This window comes from Bubalus bubalis, chromosome 3, assembly GCF_019923935.1.
Source record: "Bubalus bubalis isolate 160015118507 breed Murrah chromosome 3, NDDB_SH_1, whole genome shotgun sequence".
Taxonomy (NCBI): Eukaryota; Metazoa; Chordata; class Mammalia; order Artiodactyla; family Bovidae; genus Bubalus; species Bubalus bubalis.
In genome coordinates, this window is record NC_059159.1 from 107,094,685 (window position 1) to 107,112,999 (window position 18,315).

Sequence of the window (18,315 nt, forward strand, 5' to 3'; positions counted from 1 at the left end):
AATTTGGGGTCCAGAAACCTAAATTTGGCTGCTAATTAGTTTGTAACTTTGAACTCACACTAAAACTCATTGTCCTCATCCGTAAAATGAGTTGGTTGGAGTAGGTGAACTAGAAAATATCCTTGACCAGTCAACTCCTATCACATCTTTTCTCCTCCAGTTTTATTGAGATATAATTGACATATAGCACTGTATAAGTTTAAGGTAAATAGCATAATGGCTTGTCTGTATTGTGAAAAAATTACTACAAGAAGTTTAGTTAAGGGGACTTCTCTTTTTTTGAGACTCCGTGCTTCCAAGACAGGGGGGCACAGGTTCGATCCCTGGTAAGCAAACTATGATCCCACATGCCATGTGACGTGGCAAAAAAGAGAAAAAAGTTTAGTTAACATCCATCATTTCATATAGACACACATACACAAAGGAAACTAAAGGAAAAAAGAAAAAGGAAAAAAATGTTTATTTACCTTTGTTGAGAATTCTTAGGATCTATCCTCTTAACAGCTTTCAAATATATCATATAGCAGTGTTAACTCTAGTCATCATGCTGTACATTGCATCCCCAGTACTTATAACTGCAGGTGTGAAACTTTTGACCGCCTTCATCCAGTTCTCTCATCCACTATCTTCTGCCTCTGATAACTACAAATTTATTCTCCTTTTCTATGAGTTTGGGGTTTTTTTCTTCTTCTTTTTTTTAAACTCCACATATGAGATCATTGTTTGTCTTTGTGTGACCTGTTTCACTTAGCATAATACCCGTCCATGTTATCACAAATGGCAAGATTTTCTTCTTTTTGTGTCTGAGTACTATTCTTGTGTGTCTGTGTGTGTATGTGTGTATATATACATATATACACACACACAGTAGAATAGTGTGTGTATATATATATTTCACAAGTTCTTTATTCATCCACTGATGGATACTTAAGTTGTTCCCATGTCTTAGCTATTGTAGATATCATGCTGCTATGAATGTGGGTATGAATATATCTCATTAATATCATATTTTTATTTCCTTTGTCTATATTCCCAAAAGTATAATTGTTGGGTCATATGGTAATGCTATTTCTAGTTTTTCGATGAATCTCTACACTGTTTTCCACAGTAGTTATAACAATGTACAACCCAAGCCAACAGTGCAAAAGGGTTCCCTTTTCTGAACAGCCTCTTCAGCATTTATTATTTGTAGACTTCTTGATGATGGCCTTTCTGACTGGTTTGAGGTGATACCTCATTGTAGTTTTGATTTGTATTTCTCTGATAATTAGTGATGTTGAACATTTTTTTATGTGCTTTTTGTCCATCTGTATGTCTTCTTTGGAGAAATGTCTATTTAGATCTTCTGCCTTTTTTTTTTTTAAATTGGATTGCTTGGTGGTTTGTTTGTTTGTTTGTTTGAGCTGTACTGACTATTTCTATTAATAGATTTTGGAGATTAATCCCTTGTTGGTTGCATCCTTTGCAAATATTTTCTCCCATTCTATAGGCTGTCTTTTAATTTTGTTTATAGTTCTTTTGCTATGCAAAAAGTTTTTAAGTTTAATTAGGTCCCATTTGTTTATTTTTGTTTTTATTCGTTACTCTAGGAGGTGGATCCAAAAAGATATGGCTGCAATTTATGTCAAAGAGTGTCCTGTGTGTTTTCCTCTAGGAGTTTTATAGATGTGATCTTACATTTAAGTATTTAATCTATTTTGAGTTAACTTTTCTGTATGGTGTTAGAGAATGTTTTCTTTCTTTTACATGTGGCTGTCCAGTTTCCCCAGCACCACTTATTGAAAGACCGTTCTCCATTGGATATTCCTGCTTCCTTTGTCATAGTTTAATTAACTATAGATTTGTGGGATTATAACTGGGCTTTCTATCCTGTCTCATTCAACTATATTTCTGTTTTTGTGCTAGTACCATACTGTTTTGATTGCAAAATGTTGACTATATTCCTTGGGCTGTACAGTGAAAGTGAAGTGAAAGTGTGAGTCTCTCAGTTGTGTCTGACTCTTTGCAACCCTATGGACCATAGCCCACCAGGCTCCTCTGTCCATGGGATTCTCCAGGAAAGAGTACTGGAGTGGATTGCCATGCCCTTCTCTAGAGGATCTCCCCAACCCAGGGATAGAACCTGGGTCCCTTGCATTGCAGGCAGACTCTTTAACCATCTGGGCCACCAGGGAAGCCCGTATATCCTTGTAGTTTGTTTATTTTGTACACAGTAGTTGGTACCTCTCAGTCCCCTACTCCTGTCTTGCTCCTCCTCCCTTCCCTCACCCCACTGGTAATCACTAGTTTGCTCACTGTGAATCTGTTTCTGTTTTGTTATATTCATTCATTTTATTTTTTAGATTATACATATAAGTAATAAGATACAGTCTTTGTCTTTCTCTGTCTGACATTTCACTAAGCATAATACCCTCCAGGTCCATCTAAATTGTTGTAAAGAGCAAAATTTTTATTCTTTTTCATGGCTGAGTAGTACTCCAGTGGGGTGGGGGTTGTGTGTGTGTATAAGTAGCACATTCCTTTACCCACCTGTTGATGGACACTAAGGTTGTTCCATATCTTGGCAATTGTAAATAGAGCTGCTGTGAACACTGGAGCATGTGTATCTTTTTGAATTAGTGATTTTGTTTTCTTTAGCTCGATACCCAGGAGTGGAATTGCTGGGTCATATGGTAGTTCTAGTTTTAGAACTATTTTAAGGAACCTCCATACTGTTTTCCATAGTGGCTACACCAAATTATATTCCTTCCATCAATGTACTAGGGTTCCCTTTTCTCCACATCCTCGTCAATGGCTGTTATTTGTGGTCTTTTGATGATGGGTGTGAGGTATGAGGTGATAGGGCCTCCCTGGTAGCTTAGATGGTATAGAATCCCCCTGAAATGCAGGGGACCTCAGTTCAATTTCTGGGTCGTGAAGATCCCCTGGAGAAGGGATAAGCCACCCACTCCAGTATTCTTGGGCTTCCCTGGTGGCTCAGATGGTAAAGAATCTACCTGCAATGGGGAGACCTGGTTTCGATCCTGGGTTGGGAAGATCCTCTGGAAGAGGGCGTGGCGACCCACTCCAGTATTTTGGCCTGGAGAATTGCATAGACAGAGGAGCCTGGTGGGCTACAGTCCACGGGGTCACAAAGAGTCAGACATGACTGAGCAACTAAGCACAGCACAGCAGGAGGTGATATCTCCTTGTGGCATTAATTTGCATTTCTCTGATAATTAGTGATGTTGAGCATTTTTCATTTGCCTGTTGGCCATCTGTATATACGGAAAAGGCGATGGCACCCCACTCCAGTACTCTTGCCTGGAAAATCCCATGGACAGAGGAGCCTGGTGGGCTGCAGTCCATGGGGTCACTAAGAGTCAGACACGACTGAGCGACTTCACTTTCACTTTTCACTTTCATGCATTGGAGAAGGAAATTGCAACCCACTCCAGTGTTCTTGCCTGGAGAATCCCAGGGACAGGGGAGCCTGGTGGGCTGCCGTCTCTGGGGTCGCACAGAGTTGGACATGACTGAAGCGACTTAGCAGCAGCAGCAGTGTCTGTATATTTTCTATTCAGGTCTTTTTCCCACTCTTAATCAAGTTTGTTTGGTTTTTGATATTGAGTTGTATGAGCTGTTTATATATTTTGAATATGAATCCCCTGTTGATCATATCATTTACTAATATTTTCTCCCATTCAGTAAGTTGTCTTTTCATTCTGTCAATGGTTTACTTTGCTGTGCAAAAACTTTTAACTTTAATTAGATCCCACTAGTCTATTTTCGTCTTTGTTTCCTTTGCCTTAGGGACAGATAAAAACATACGGCTATAATTTATGTCAAAGAGTATTTTGCCTATGTTATCTTCTAAGAATTTTATGGTTTCCAGTCTTACACTTAAGTCCTTAGGCCATTTTGAGTTTATTTTTTATGTGGTATGAGAAAATGTTCTAATCTCATTCTTTTACATGTAGCTCTTCAGTTTTCCTAGCACCGCTTAATGAAGAAACGGTCTTTTCCTCACTTTAGATTCTTGCCTCCTTTGTCATAGATTAATGGACCCTACGTGTGTAAGTTTATTGATGGGATATCCATTCTATTCCATGATGTCTGTATCTGTTTTTGTGCCATTATCATACTGTTTTTTATCACTGTAGTAATGTAGTATAGTGTGATACCAGCAAGCATGATACCTCCAGCTCTGTTCTTTCTCAAGATTGCTTTGGTGGTTTAGGGTCTTTTGTGTTTCCATACAAAATTTAGAATGACTTTTGGTCTAATTCTGTGAAAAATGCAACTAGTATTTTGATAGGGATTGCATTGACTCTGTAGATTCCCTAGAAAAATTTGGTCATTTTAACAATATTAATTTTTCTAATCCCTAGAAACAGTGTATCTTTCCATCTGCTTTGTCAACATCAATTTCTCTCATCAGTGTCTTATAGTTTTCCAAGTATAGATCTTTTTCTTAGTTAAATTTATTTCTAGATATCTTATTCTTTTTGTTGTGTGGTAAATGAGATTGTTTTATTAATTTCTATTTCTGACAGTTCATTGTTAATGTACAGAAATGCAACAGATTTCATGATGCTAATTTTGTATCCTGCAATTTTACCAGATTCATTGAGCTCTAGTGGGTTTTTGGTGGTTCCTTTAGGATTTTTCTGAATTGTAGCATATCAAATGTAAATGGTGACAATTTTACTTCTTCCTTTCCAATTTGATTTCCTTTTATTTCTCTTCTTTGTCTGATTATTGTGATATTACAACCAGTTTAGAGACTGAGAAACTTGACCCACAAGAAATACATAACTCACTTAAAGATTAATTTTCTGATAGTAAAATTGGAAAGGAAAGAATTTTTCCATGTGGGTCTTCTGCAGATTTAGAGGTCAAAGATTTCACAGTGGGCATTGCAAAAACTATGTAGCCATAAGCAGTCTTCCAGGGAGAATGACAAAATGTACCCTCTGAAGTAAACTTTTTAAAATTCAAGTAGTTATTTAACAAGTTGTAAATGTCTGTTTGGTGTCATAGGAGAGATCCTTGTAAATGATGGGCAAATGCCATCACCTGCCTGAGGGCCCTAAAAGCCATGCATTAGCTCTGGGCTGCATGGTTTGGGACATTTATTAAAATGACAAGGCTGATTTGGTCCTTAAGGAAAATAGACCATACATTTAAAGAAAGTGAAAATCTATTTTTCCCTAAGATGAGCCAAAAAAAATTATGCAAATTCCATCCCACACAAAGTGTCACCAAAAAGCAACAGTGTCAAAGGAAATACTTCTAATGGAAGAATACTGGCCAGGAAAGCTTAACTGCCCACTTGGCTTAAAACCCTGATCTTTGCTAGTAGAGAAGGGTTCCTAGTTGGTTAATAAAGTAAACAATGCCACGCTACTGAGTTGACCATTTAGTGCTCTATGCCTGTAGGCAAGAAATATCCTTGGTAACATGTCCAGATCTAATGATTCATAGGCATTCAATATCTGATTATTGAATTGTCTCAAGAATAATAAGAATAATAAAACTTCAGAACTACTGTTCTGAAGAATAGTAGTTTTTAATTTCAGTAGGTATAGGGCTCTGTAACAAACCAATGAAGGAGCTATTTGGGGCATTTTTGACTCTCTTTTACAACTGTTCTCTTTAGGGCTGATTCTCTGCTAATTCTACATACCTCCTCACCCTGCAGTCTAAAGGCTATATTAAATCACCAAGAAACACCAGATCAACACATTTTTAAAATCAACATTAACTTGAGGTCCATTGGGATCTCGTTTTTGGCATAATCAACTGGAAGACACCCTTGTAAAACTGTGTTTTGAAACATTTCTTTTCTAATTATGCTGTTATATACACAGTTGGCTCAGTTGGTAAAGAATCCACCTGCAATGCAGGAGACCCAGGAAGATCCACTGGAGAAGGGATAGGCTACCCAGTGCATTATTCTTGGGCTTCCCTTGTGGCTCAGCTGGTAAAGAATCTGCCTGCAATGTGGGATACCTGGGTTCAATCCCTGGGTTGAGAAGACCCTCTGGAGAAGGGAAAGGCTAGCTACTCCAGTATTCTGGCCTGGAAAATTCCATGGACTGTATAGTCCATAGGGTTGCAAATACTTGGACACAATGGAGCAACTTTCATTTATAGACAGTTGGACAAAATGTCTATTTCCCTTAGAGAAAGAACCATCAGCATAAACAAAGGTAGTAAAACTACTTCCTTCATTTTGGTCTTTATTTCTTTCATTCATTCATGTACATAATAATTCATTAACTATATAACCTACTGGATGCTGAAAAGTATAAAATGACAGAAATGTAGTTTCTGTCCTCCAGAAGTATGAATTTGATTAGGAAAGATGAATAAGTAAATAATCACTGAAATATGTGATAGAGAAAATTATTTGAGGATAAAAAAATTATTCTGAGCAAATGAGGCAATGACCCAAAAGTCAGGGAACAGAGAGAGATGAGGGAGCACTCACAGCAGTGGGTTGCTTGAGTCTGCTCAGCAGAGACTAGGAAGAGGAGGAGGGTTATTCTACAGGGGACTGAGAGAGTATTTAGAGCCCCTGGCTTTTCTATTTCACGTGAGCCTGAGAAAATGTATGGGAGAAAGAAGGGGAACTGCTGCTATACTTTGGGGTCAATGTGATGTCCAAGCTGAAGAGAGAGAAATGAAGAAGGGAAGCTGGCAGTGAAAGGATAAGCCCCTAGTTGGGTAATACAGAGCTTAGGAATTAAGAATGAGTATCCAGATTTATGAAGAAAAAATTAAAATGCCTTCAACTTTTTTATCTTGATTTTTAATGATGACTTGGGCGGGATATGATTTTTGTTCTTTAATAACAGCAATTGGTGGACGGCATATTCAGTTATGTTTTTTTGTTTGTTTTGGTTCAGTCAATTATGTGGCCATTTAGCTACCTTTGGGATTTTGGGTGATTAAGACTTGCTATTTTCTTTCAGATATTTAGTGTCCAGACTCTCCCCCAGTAGGGATGCTCTGTATCATTTACCCACACAGTCTAAGATGGATATGGCAGAAATGCATCCACAGACTCTACATATCCAACTATGGGGAAGAACAGAAGGAATCCTTGTGGTTTATAAATGTATCTTTTAAGGTCACCCCTACCTCCCAATGGACTTCCCAGGTGGTTCAGTCGGTAAAGAATCTGCCTGCAATGCAGGAGATGCAGGAGATGTGGGTTTGATCTCTGGGTCAGGAAGATCCCCTGGAGGAGGGCATGGCAACCCACTTCAGTACTCTTGCCAGGAAAATCCCATGGACAGAGGAGCCTAATGGACTACGGTCCATAGGGTCACAGAGAGTCGGACACGACTGAAGCAACTGAGCAACCAACCAACTACTTCCCAGTGCATATCCTAGAACAGAGACAAAAACACATCTAGGATGTACAGCTCTGACCAATCGACTTGGGCCTTGCAGAATCTCTGTTGGGAAGGGTTCTGCTGCTGTGCACAGACTCTACTGGTAGAGATGCATGTTTAGACTGTGGATCTTGATACCACGTCTAGCTTTGCCACAAGATAGTTGTATGACGTTAGAGGAGTCATTTCACCATCCTGGACCTCAGTTTCTTCAATCTAAAACACAGAAGTTAGGTTATCATTTCGTTCAGCCTTACCTTCAAATTCAAGATATGAAGAGGACTTTTTCTTTTACAGATTCATTCTCAGCTACTTCTTGTGCAGTCCACCAAAAAAAAAAAAAAAAAAAAAAAAAGGACCCTGGACACAGCATGTTAAGAAATAATTCATTTTAAACCTTAAGCTAATTTAATGGCAGGCTCTATTTTGATAGAGTGACAGTAAACATTTGACACCAACACACAATTCATTGTGAACATGTGTGCACATCAACATGTGGGACTTTAATGGTCTGAGTTGAAGCTGTGGTTGGGTGAGGCCCTTAGTTCCTACTTAGCTGCATGTTCCATCTTTTCATTCTTTCCTTATTTGTTGTTCTTTCTGTCTTTATTCTTTTTGCTCCACTCAACCACCTTCCTTTTGAATCATGTTCCCTGGAGTCATAAGGGGACTGGATTCCTGCCTTGCTGGAGGGCAAGGCCTAGTTCTCAGCATTTGTGTTTTGGTAGTATATAGAAATGCTGGCGGATGGGTTGTTAGAGGAAAAGGTTATAGGGGAAGATGTCCAGATGAAGTTCTCAAGGCTGAGAACCAGTTCAGTTCAGTTGCTCAGTCATGTCCAACTGTTTATGACGCCATGGACTGCAGCACACCAGGCTTCCCTGTCCATCACCAACTCCCCGAGCTTACTTAAACTCATGTCCATCTAGTCGGTGATGCCATCCAACCATCTCATCCTCTGTCGTCCCCTTCTCCTCCTGCCCCCAATCCCTCCCAGCATCAGGGTCTTTTCCAGTGAGTCAACTCTTCACATGAGGTGGCCAAAGTACTGGAGTTTCAGCTTTAGCATCAGTCCTTCCAATGAGCACTCAGGACTGATCTCCTTCAGAATGGACTGGTTGGATCTCCTTGCAGTCCAAGGGACTCTCAAGAGTCTTCTCCAACACCACAGTTCAAAAGCATCAGTTCTTCAGCGTTCAGCTTCCTTCACAGTCTAACTCTCACATCCATACATGACCACAGGAAAAACCATAGCCTTGACTAGACGGACCTTTGTTGGCAAAGTAATGTCTCTGTTTTTGAATATGCTGTCTAGGTTGGTCATAACTTTCCTTCCAAGGAGTAAGTGTCTTTTAATTTCATGGCTGCAATCACCATCTGCAGTGATTTTGGAGCCCCCAAAAATAAAGTCTGACACTGTTTCAACTGTTTCCCCATCTATTTCCCATGAAGTGATGAAGATATAGTAGCACTAGCCAGGTCTTAATCTCCTTATCTAAAGAGATAAGCCAGGTCTGCAGGAATCTGTAGGAACTATAAGGACCACCAGAACATCCTTGAACGTGTCTTCTCCAAACTAAGCCTCACCCAAAGGGTATCAGAGGGCATTCCTATTGGCTTGTTTCTCAGGGCTTTCTCTGCTTCTCTGTTTGGAGGAGCAGCAGCAAAGCAGCCTGAAGATGATGGTCCTCCAACCTGGCTGCTCAGTAGACTCCTTAAGGAAGCTTTTGAAAAATAGTAATGCCCAGTTCCCACCCCCAAAGATTCTGGATGAATTGGTCTGGTATGGAATGAAGAACTCACTTATGACTTTGTTTTTATTCTTTAAATATTTATTTTTATTTGGCTGTGCTGAGTCTTAGTTGTGGCTTACAAACTCTTAGTTGTGACATGGGGGATCTAGTTCCCTGACCAGGGATCAGAGCTGGGTGGCGCCAGAGTCTTAGTCACTGGATCACAAGGGAAGTCCCTTATGAGTATGTTTTTTAAAACTCTTCACGTGATTCAAGTGCACAACTGAGGTTGAGAGAAGACGAGCAGGGTATTATGCTTAGTGACATGAGCCAGACAGAGAATGACAAATACTGTATGATAAATGGAATCTAAAAAATACCACAAACTACTGAATGTAACAAAAAAGAAACAGACTCACAGATACAGAGAATGAGCTAGTGGTTACCAGTGGGAAGGGAGGGAGTTGCAATATAGGGTAGGGGATTAAGTGGTACAAACGACTATGTCTAAATAAATAAGCTACAAGGATATATTATACAACACAGGGAATATAGCCAATATTTATTTTATAATAACTTTAAATGGATTATAACCTCTAAAAATTGTGAATCACTGTTGTTTACCTGAAACCTACATCGTATTATAAATCAACTACACCTCACTAAAATAAGTAAATAAAAATTTAAAAGCTGCTCATGAAAGAAAGGATGGTCCACATAAGAAGTAACCCACTGGTGGCCTGTGAAGCTAGCATATGGACTGTAGATATATTTTGTTTGGCCAGAACAATGTTAAAATAAAAATTATCAAACAAACAACCCTGAATTTGAGTACCTTTTCAAGAGGCGTGACACTCAGCAGGCTTCTGTAATTTCTATTATTGAACACTTGCTTGGTGTTTAGTTATACAGCTGCTGGTTTGCTGAGACAAATGTACAGAAAGCCAGCTGTTGTCCCCTCGTGAGAGGAAGAACACTGGTAGAGCGGTAGTGATCATGCTGGGGGTGATGGAGGGACAGTAAGGAGGTCATCAGAAGCTCACAGGTAATCCACCTGAAATTAAGACTCCTCCCTTCCCTGAGTTCCTACCCATCAGCCAGCCACACTGTTTTCATGGCTAGAGTAGCGCTCCAGCCCCAATTATATGATAGGTACTTCCAAGGGGGAAAGGGTCTCATGGGATGGGTCAGTTTTATGGATGTTAATTGGACCCTGGTGCTAGAGGATCATGCAGCAGAGGAGCAGCACATGGAGCCCACTCCAGGAAAGCTTCTTTTTAGGTGCCTTGTTTGGTACAGTGAGTTGAGTCTGGGCAGGGCCCCAGAAAGACTATTGTTGCAGGCTTCTACCAGCAGCATTGATTGGCAATGGGAAATATTCCACAAGGTCAGGAGCAGGGCCTGTGCTCACATGTAGACAATTAGGAGGCATAGGATGCACTCACACACTGGGACTTTCCTGCCCCCTTCAGTATTTTTCAATATATAGGAAATCTCTTTCTAGAAAATTACTAACACCCGTTATCTCAAACTGTCAACACAGATAGTGGTACTAACCCATCTTTTTTCTACAGCAGGTATTGACTCATTTTCTTGGCATCAGAGATTCTATCACAGTTTTCAGCCTGCTGCCCCTGCTCCCACGCTACTCTTCCCAGCTGCAGAGCAAGGCACACTGTAGATGTCAATGAATGGTAAATGGGTTTAGTTCATTCCCAGTTCCATGTTTGTATACTTACAGGTTGGGCTATACAAATCTAACAATTCACTTGGTGATTGCACATTACTACTAGTAGTGAAAGCTCAGAAGTAATCGTAATTCCTCAGCCATAAAAAAGAAGGAAAGAATGTCATTTGCAGCAACATGGATGGACCCAGAGATCATCATACCAAGTGAAAGAAGTCAGAGAAAGACTGATACCAATCGATATCACTTATTTGTGAAATCTAAACTATGACACAAAATGAATCTATATACAAAACAGAAACAGACTCATAGACATAGAAAACAAAGCCATGGTTACCAGAGGGGACAGGGCGAGAGGAGTGATAAATTAGGAGTGCAGGGTTAACAGATACAAACTGCTATGCATAAAATAGATAAGCAGCAAGGATTTACTATATAGCACAGGGTACTATATTCAATATCTTGTAATAATATTAACATATATTTCTACATTCAGTTATATGTATATTACAAAGTGATTCAGTTATATATACTTGCTTTTGAACTGTGGTGTTGGAGAAGACTCTTGAGAGTCCCTTGGACTGCAAGGAGATCCAACCAGTCCATCCTGAAGGAGATCAGCCCTGGGATTTCTTTGGAAGGAATGATGCCGAAGCTGAAACTCCAGTACTTTGGCCACCTCATGCGAAGAGTTGACTCATTGGAAAAGACTCTGATGCTGGGAGGGATTGGGGCCAGGAGAAGAAGGGGATGACAGAGGATGAGATGGCTGGATGGCATCACTGACTCGATGGACGTGAGTCTGAGTGAACTCCGGGAGTTGGTGATGGACAGGGAGGCCTGGCGTGCTGTGATTCATGGGGTCGCAAAGAGTCGGACACGACTGAGCGACTGATCTGATCTGATCTGATATATAACAATCACTTTGTTGTATACTTGAAACTAATATAATACTGTAAATCAACTGTACTTTAATTTTTTTTTTTAAAGAAGTAATTATGGTGTGAATTAGCTGTACATCTTTAAACTGCCAAAGCCAGCCCCAGTTTGTGGTCAGGACTTCCATTTCTGCCTCCTTGAAAAGTTGTTACAAGGGTCAGTTCAGTTGGTGTCTTAATCCTTTAACTCGCTGTGTACCCGTCTGGTTATGTCCACAGTGAAAAGGGCACATAAGCGGACAGACCTGCATTCAGATTCAAATACGGTGGAAAGGAAGTGGCCTGGGTTCCCTTTCTGCTTCAGGCACTGTTGCCCCTCGCCTTTCCAGACTCAGTATGCTAGTCCCTCAACTGCTGGGAACATAGCTGAGTGTCAGAATGTACTATTTTTTTGTTTCCTTGTTCATTTCTAAGACTCTGAAACACATAAGACTTATGTAACAAAGTCTGTATACCAGGATCTTATTTTGGGTATGATTTTTGTGGCAGTTTCTCCCCAGTCTTCTAGGCTGGACAGCACAGGTGAGCTATGCATGAAACCCTCAGATTCACTGCATATTTTTTCTACAGGACAACCCATGTCAGGGGTCCGTCAATGGGAATGTAAGAAAGGAGAGTATCTTTATTTGAACATAGCTACCTCTCTGCTGCTGCTGCTACTGCTGCTAAGTCGCTTTGGTCGTGTCCGACTCTGTGCGACCCCATAGACGGCAGTCTACCAGGCTCCCCCTTCCCTGGGATTCTCCAGGCAAGAACACTGGAGAGGGTTGCCATTTCCTTCTCCAATGCAAGAAAATGAAAAGTAAAAGGGAAGTCATTCAGTTGTGTCCAACTCTTAGCGACCCCATGAACTGCAGCCTACCAGGCTCCTCCATCCATGGGATTTTCCAGGCAAGAGTACTGGAGTGGGGTGCCATTGCCTTCTCCGAGCTACCTCCCTATAGGAAGACAAAATTTCTACCAAAGAACTAGACCCATTTCAACTAAAATAAGCCTCACAAATGGAGGTCATTCTGGTTTTAATCTTTGCTCCTTCCTCCGGGGTAGTGGATGGTGATGCAGTTCTCTGAATGTGAGCAGCTGGGACAGAGCCACTTTCTTGTTTATGAGGTTTTCACACATCTGTGTATTCTCTTCATCATCATGTAAGATATTTATGGGCACAAAAACTTATCTTCTGGGCTGTTTATTGCCACTCCCCATGGGGAGACTGACTTCGATCTCTTCTTTTTCTGTTCTCACATTGGACTCTCAATCACCTTCTCATGTTGCCCTGGGGATGGACTTGCAGGGTCTCATTTGCTCTTTGGTCACTCACTTAATGATAGGTGCAGGGTCACATTAAACCCCTTCCTGTCCATTCTAATGCCAGGACCAGGACCACAGTGGTCACGTCTTTCTTGAGGTCACACTCATGCACTGGTGATTCCAGTTCTTTGGAAGGTTTGACTCTGGAAACCAACCCAGTTCTGCTGTCTCTGTCATTGGAGGGGCTTATGCCCAAACCCCAGTGTCCTGGATAAGGAGAAGTTAGCTCTCTGGCTGAACCATCTTTCTTTACCAAAATCTAATCCATAGAGCACTGGGTAATGGGGATGTAAGTACACGTAATATAAAGCAAAAACTGGCACCATGTGTGCCCTTATGGAGGGATGGGGGCCTTGTACTTGTTTGTTGATCCACTCATTTATTACATCCTCAGTGAGAACTCGAGGGGACACCCCTGACACGCTTCCCAGGTCCCAGCTTTTCTGTGCTGCATGGCTAGCTGCTCACGGTGTCACCTTTCCTTCAAGCTCTGACTGTGGCTGCTGAGGTCATCTTGTCTGCTTGGAGAGTGGGAGTTTATTACCCACTGTGCACTCCCTGGCCTCTGCCGCTCGGTGACTGACCTCACTGTGGGAGGGAATATTTGGAATACTGCCTTCCTTGCCTCCCAGAGGGACAAACTCTGAGGTGCAACTGACATTCCAGAGCTCCCCTGGGACTCAGAGACCAGGACTTTCTTCTGCCATCGCACCATTTCTTGACAGCATCCTCTTCTCTCTCCAGCCTCCCTGCTTCCTTAGCGATTTCTCCCAGAAGCATGTCCTTAATAAATCACATGCACTCACATTTCTTGATTCAGGGTCTGTTTCTAAGAAAAAGCCATCTAAGAGAAGTACCTTCTATATAGGCAATGTGATTATGTTCTAGTGTGAGAGACCACAATAAGAAAATTAAAAATAAAATACATCAGTTTTAAAATGTCATTTGACCAACAAGGACCTACTGTCTAGCACAGGGAACCGTGCTCAATGTTATGTGGCAACCTGAGTGGGAGCGGAGTTTGGGAGCAAATGGATACATGTGTATATATATATATATAGCTGAGTTGCTCTGCTGTGCACTCGAAACTATCACAACATTGTTAATTGGCTATATCCCGATATAAAATAAAAAAAAATTTAAATGTCATTAGGCATCTTGAATCTGTAATGAAATACATGCCATGCCAGTCAGGGTCATTAAAAACTTAACTTACCTACAGGTAAAAGGTCTGTTCTCAGGAAGCTATATGACTAATGCTGATGAAATTGAAAATGACACAAACAGAAAGATACACTGTGTTCTTGGATTGGAAGAATGTACATTGTTAAAATGACCACACTACCCAAGGCAATCTACAGATTCAATGTAATCCCTATCAAAATACGAATGGCATTTTTCACAGAATTAGAACAAATAATTTTAAAATTTTGTATGGAGACACAAAAGATCCTGAATAGCCAAAACAATCTTGAGAAGGAAGAACAGAGCTAGAGGAATCATGCTCCCAGACCTCACTACACTACAAAGCTACAGGCAGCACACCCCCACTTCATATCTTGTTATTTGTACTCTCAATCATAGACCCACCTTGCCTCTCTCCTCACTGTGGTCTTTGCTCCCATCTTGACTCTGGTTCAGATTCTCCTCCAGTTATGCTCCCCTGGCTAATATCTGCTTGCTCTTCCATTACCGCTGGGCTGGAGAAAGTACAAGCTGGAATCAAGATTGCCGGGAGAAATATCAATAACCTCCGATATGCAGATGAAACCACCCTTGTGGCAGAAAGTGAAGAATAACTAAAGAGCCTCTTGATGAAAGTGAAAGAGGAAAGTGAAAAAGTTGGCTTAAAGCTCAACATTCAGAAAACTAAGACCATGACATCTGGTCCCATCACTTCATGGGAAATAGATAGGAAAACAGTGGAAATAGTGGCTGACTTTATTTTAGGGGGCTCCAAAATCACTTCAGATGGTGACTGCAGCCATGAAATTAAAAGACGCTTACTCCTTGGAAGGAAAGTTATGACCAACCTAGACAGCATATTCGGAGAAGGCAATGGCACCCTACTCCAGTACTTCTGCCTGGAAAATCCCATGGATGGAGGAGCCTGGAAGGCTGCAGTCCATGGGGTCGCTAAGAGTCGGACACGACTGAGCGACTTCACTTTCACTTTTCACTTTCATGCATTGGAGAAGGAAATGGCAACCCACTCCAGTGTTCTTGCCTGGAGAATCCCAGGGACAGAGGAGCCTGGTGGGCTGCCATCTATGGCGTCGCACAGAGTCAGACATGATTGAAGCAACTTGGCAGCAGCAGCAGCAGACAGCATGTTAAAAAGCAGAGACATTACTTTGTCAACAAAGGTCCGTCTAGTCAAGGCTATGGTTTTTCCTGTGGTCATGTATGGATGTGAGAGTTGGACTGTGAAGAAGGCTGAGTGCCGAAGAATTGATGCTTTTGAACTGTGGTGTTGGAGAAGACTCTTGAGAGTCCCTTGGACTGCAAGGAGATCCAACCAATCCATCCTAAAGGAGATCAGTTCTGGGTGTTCATTGGAAGGACTAATGTTGAAGCTGAAACTCCAATACTTTGGCCACCTGATGCGAAGAGCTGACTCATTTGAAAAGACCCTGATGCTGGGAAAGATTGAGGGCAGGAGTAGAAGGGGACAACAGAGGAGGAGATGGTTGGTTGGCATCACAAACTCAATGGACATGGGTTTGGGTGGACTCCGGGAGTTGGTGATGGACAGGGAGGCCTGGCGTGCTGCAGCCCATGGGGTCACAAAGAGTCAGACACAACTGAGCGACTGAACTGAACTTCCATTACCACTACCTGCAAGACCGTTTTCTGTCAAACAGTAGCCGGCCCTCCCCAGCAGTACCCAACCCGACCACTAGGGGCCAGTGCTTCCAGGCCAGGGAGTAGAATCCAGCCTACCCTCCCTCCAATCAGGAGACAAAAGACAAAATAGGATTGCCTCCAAAGCTCCCCCCTCACATGATCAGCCGCCCATCCAAAACAAAAAAGTCTTTTAACACTTTCATTTTTTTATTTTTATTTTTTTAGTTCTTTTCTACTCTTTAGGTACGGATTCCATGGATGCTAAAAGGCATACATGTATTCAGACAGGAGATTATGTGTTTTGCAAACAGGGAAAGAGTTCACATGTTCCCACTGGAGCCTATTTAACCTATGGCATAAAGCAAAATTCTAATGAGCTCTGTTACCTCCTTTCTGAGTCCACAGCAGATTGGAGAGAGGTGGAGTCAACAGTGGTGTTAGAAATGGGTGATAAGACAGGGAGAGAACAGGTGAAAATGGAAATAAAGAAACCTCAGAATATAGGACAGGCAGTTCACATGAAGGCCACTAGGTTTTTAGTAGGAAAAAGTTGGGTAACCGTACTCAGACCTCTGCCACTTCTTAGCTCTTCATTGCCTTATTTACGGGCATAGAGTCATTTTTCACAAGGAGAAATAGGAGCCTCCTAGGAAATGATTAATGTTGGTCATTGTACTTTGTCATAGAAGGCAACAAAGAAAGTAATACACCTTTTAAAAAATGTTAATCTTCGGGTTAAATAGTAATAGCATTTGCTAAGTACAATGTGCTAATATATTTATTTGCATGCGTCCTCAGTTGTTTCTGACTCATTGTGACCCTGTGGACTGTAACCCAACAGTCTCCTCTGTTTAGGGGATTTCCCAGGCAAGAATACTGGAGTGGGTTGCCATTTCCTTCTGCAGGAGATCTTCTAGACCCAGGGATCGAACCTGAGTCTCCTGCGGCTCCTGCATTCGCAGGCCAATTCTTCACCACTGAATTGTCATAACTCTGCAAGGTGGGAACTATCAGCATTCTCATTTTATAGGAAAGTGAGGTTTTGAAAACTTAAGTCAGGTGCCTGCCTGGTTAGCAGAACCAGCATGGGAATTAGGCATCACAGCCCACATCTTTAATCATTATCTTCTATCTGCAAAACCTGACAAGTTATCATGGTCCATGGGTTGCACTATCAGCTCTTTGGAGCATTCCCTTTATTCATGGACCATGTCTGATAAACAGGGCTATATTCTACTACTTAATTTGTTTAATTCCAAGAGGACGTTCAAAATCACAGAATAAGTAGAACATTAACAAGTATTTTTTAAAAAGACAATTAAATCATGAGAATTTATTTGATTCTGCTTCTAAGATATCTCTGTGTGTGGAACACGTCCACAAGCTCTGGCGGAGGTGACTCGTGTTTACCAGTCCCTCAGGTCAAGTTAGGGTTAGGGTTACTGACCGACTTCACTTTCACTTTTCACTTTCATGCATTGGAGAAGGAAATGGTAACCCACTCCAGTGTTCTTGCCTGGAGAATCCCAGGGACGGGGGAGCCTGGTGGGCTGCCATCTATGGGGTCACACAGAGTCGGACACGACTGAAGTGACTTAGCAGCAGCAGCAGCAGGTCAAGTTTGTCTTTGCCAATTTACGGGCTTCTCCGCAGTCCAGGTCTCTGCCCGTATGAGAAATGTGGACACCTTCTCCTGCCCTCCACAAGAGGGCGCTGGGCTTCCCAGTACAGGACCCACCCAAGTGCCAAGAGACCAGCTGAAAACAGGACATAACCACTAGAGGGAAGCAATGAGGTCCATATGTTTCATTCTTCCCTGAGGTTCAAATTTGTAGTATTTGTTTTTGATGTCATCATTTTAAAGATGCTCGTATCTGAGAGACAAATTTTATCGTACTTGGATGGTGCCAGAGAAAACCGGACTCTGCAAACCAAGGGGGCACACTTCAGCTCAGCATTTCTATCTCATCAGGGTGAGTCTGATATCAGCAGTTAACTTCTCAGGAGGCCCCAGGTACAGCTTACCTAGTAGAAAAGGCATTTTCTTCTGCTCAGTCTACTCATAAACATTTTGCAGGATCTATTGAATCCATTAATTTTTTCCCTGTTTCAAGAATGCATCATCAATCACAAACAACTGCAAAACATCACATTCTTGTCATTTCTTTTTTGAGGGAGTTGGAGTGAACACAGAAATACAAGACACTAGAAGTGGGGTCAAGTCCACACAGAAGTAGCCCACACAGTCATCAGATGAGTCATCTGTGTTCTGAAGGAACTGTGCCGCCTAATAGCACCACCTGAAGACTCTCTGCCAGATGGCAGAACCCTCCATCAGGTAAGCAATGGAAAGAGCTCTAAAGTGATTGACATAATGGGGATGATTACTCTGGATTTGATTTTTCAAATGCCCTCTT

General features: G+C 41.6%; 1 long non-coding RNA gene across 2 annotated transcripts in view; it reads left to right on the forward strand.

The window, feature by feature from the left end:
- LOC123332835 overlaps window positions 1–18,315 on the forward strand; it is a 60,703-nt gene that overhangs the window by 25,281 nt on the left and 17,107 nt on the right. For both annotated transcript variants that reach the window (XR_006549927.2, XR_006549926.2), the window contains exon 2: window positions 18,073–18,236. This is a non-coding gene — a long non-coding RNA (uncharacterized LOC123332835). The remainder of the gene's footprint in view (window positions 1–18,072; window positions 18,237–18,315) is intronic.